This window comes from Battus philenor, unplaced genomic scaffold (genome assembly GCF_028537555.1).
Source record: "Battus philenor isolate CCGP_79_NKW_IND1 unplaced genomic scaffold, ilBatPhil1.0.hap1 SCAF_8, whole genome shotgun sequence".
In the NCBI taxonomy this organism is placed as follows: domain Eukaryota; kingdom Metazoa; phylum Arthropoda; class Insecta; order Lepidoptera; family Papilionidae; genus Battus; species Battus philenor.
The window spans coordinates 4,507,429-4,510,508 of record NW_027181748.1 but is presented as its reverse complement, the minus strand read 5'-3'; positions in this window follow the sequence as shown (position 1 = coordinate 4,510,508).

Sequence of the window (3,080 nt, the reverse complement as noted above, 5' to 3'; positions counted from 1 at the left end):
AGTGTGACTCTAGCAACCATTGACATCGGAATATTCGACAAATGACACGGACGGAATTTTTTTTTATTCACAATTTTTTTTGTCTATAAACGAATAGACCTGATACATGTTTATGATTGATACATGATTTTAATCATTGTATCATCTCTCCTGGTGAACTAATTATCGTCATTTTATAATCTATTCTTTTTTTTTTGAACATTTTCCTATTTTTATTTCGTAAATATATTAAGTCTAGCAACACTAGTCAAACCAAAAGCAAGTAATAATAATTAACATTAATTTTTATTTTTATTTTAATCAAATTTAAACGACGCCATGGAGGATCACGCTAGACTAATGAGATATTCAATTTCTTATTCAAAGATGCTGAATATAATTTTGTAGTTTTAAGCCACCACTTAACCACTTACCAGTATTATCATATCGACGCCATGTTCATCACATATCTTTATATTATAGGTGGCCCTCTGCCCGCTTCGCGTGACCCGCACTGCATATTATGGGTATAAATTTATAAAATCCTACTCGTATGCTTGTTAATTTTTAACATACAAAAAAAATATTCTTGCAAATTTTAGACTTATAGCTAAGAGCTATGTTATTTTACTTTAAATATTTTAAATAAAATCACCTTTCTAATGAAATTTGATAAATTCCGTTCTTTAATAAAAAAAAACATTCTTACAAAATTAAAATAATAAAAATGTAATAAATGAAAATAAAGACTTTAAACTATATGGTTTCAGAGATCGGGATTTTTATCGTGATGAGTCAGTACATAGATGAATTTTAAATCTATTATATATAGTTGAAATAAAATTATTAGTTATCACCTTCATTTATGATTATCTTTTCATATTCAACTAATTACAGTTAATATTTTACTAATGTAATAAAATTTAACCCAAATGAATAGAGACGTACAAATATAAACGAAGTACTAAAGTTATGAAAAGTGAAAAAGTTTAGGTTTAAGTTTCATTAAAAAATAAATATCAAGAGGCAGCTAATTGAACTGTTTTGTTCGACGGACACAGAAACTAAAGCGCTCTCTGTGGTTGTATCGCTTTACAGTCTCGCCATTAGTGCCACTCGAGACACCAGCTGCGATATAATTGGGCAATAAAAGCTGCATTTACCAAAAAGTGTAACCACATCTCTTCACTTGTCACTTGCAATAAACAATGGCTTTTCGGATATTTCATGAATGGCGCCAAAACAAGAAAGATTTTTTTTTCTTTTCTGTCAACATTGTTACATCCGGTAAATAAATTTCCAGTTTAAGCTTTGTAATTGACGGCGTCCCCCTAAATAACGAACTGCAACCAAGAATGCTTTTCGAAATATTAAGGTTAACATTGGCATGAAAAAGTTTTAACTACGTACGTTTACTGGTCCCCATTTTTGTAAAAAAAGAAAAAAACGTTATGTCAAAAATTATTATCTGTGACATTCGAGTGTTGTACTATTTGTGTGATTGAAGACCATTAAAAGTTTTTGCAAGGCAATAAATTCGTTGAACAAATCGAAAACTTACAAATTAACGAGCAGAAAAAATCCAAGTTCTGCGATGGTTTTTGGCAAACTGTATTATGTATTAAAGCTAAAAAGGTTTGAACGATATTTTTTGTATTATCTTATATCAATATTTTTAGTATAGAAGATAACCTTGAAATAAATTTCGTCATGTCACGACAGTCACGTAAACCATACGTTATGTTTGCTTTAACATAGAACGAACCACTAAAATAAATATTACGCTGGGCTACCGCTGATGATGCAAATAAAATACAAAACGAGTAATAAGTTATATTTTTTTGCTTTTTGAAAAGAACAACTATAAATTTTCTTGTCGTTTCTTCTCGCGTGTATTTACCTTCCAAATGCGATGATAGAGTAAAATTAGATACAGAAAATGATTGATTATAGGTGTGTCCAAAAATTAACGTTTTTCGAAATATTAGGTAACGTTATGATAATACAGTTTAAAAAATCGTTTTCAAAATTCGAATTACTACACAATGAAATTAAATATATTTAACTATGTTTTCCGTAGACCTTGTACTGCCAGAAGTTATTCGTCTGTCGCATTCCAATGTAAGAAAATAAATTAATGTTACATATTACAGAGTGATAATTGAATACAGGATGTGTATTTCTCAGCATTAGTGATACGTTCACCCCTATACAGCTTTTACTACCTATTTCCAATCAACCTGTATATATCTCGAAATCACTGTCACTCCTGGCCGTTATATTACTCCGTTATTGCTTTGTTATATACTCAATGTTTTATATTTTGTTTTGCTTATACATTCAATAAGGATAGCTTCTTTGTTTTACCTAATTTTAATAAAAATGTTGTGTACATCTGTCATTAATGTATATACTAGTTTTAAGATTGGTTAAAATGTTTATCATATATGTTTGTGTTATTTCGTAGATGTGTCTTAAGAATAAAATAAAAAATCTTAATTTACGAAATAACGATTCAATATTAGAAAATGCAGTATCGCTTCTCGATATGATTTTCTTAGTATCCTAAACGTGGCAATGTTTATAAATAATTCACAGATGACAAGGTTTTATTTTTCTCAATAACTCCGGTGCTAGTTTAGTTTTGCGGAACAGCGACCGACAGTTTCCTGGTACTATGGTAATGAGTTAATGAATACTTTATCTCCTCGATACCTGACATCCTGTAAACAGGGTTGATATTTAAATATTACCTATTTGATATTAAATGATAACAAGAAGGTTTGTAGACAAAATTAAATAACCATCATAGCTCAGCTGATTTGTAGGCTGGCCACATAGCAAACAGAACTGATTGACGCTGGGACCTTGAGATTCTGTAGCGAAGAATGCAAAGTAGGAAGCATAGCATAGGATGTCCACTTCCAAATAGACAGAAGACCTTGTTGAACTCATCAGAAGACGCTGGATACTATTTTCAAACTGGTCTTATTAGAAATATAAGGGTAACCAGTGTCTAACAACGGACATCATGGTGAAGATGAAGCATTTAAACTTAACTTTTGATTTAAGGGGTGACTCGACATTATTTCATTCTTTTT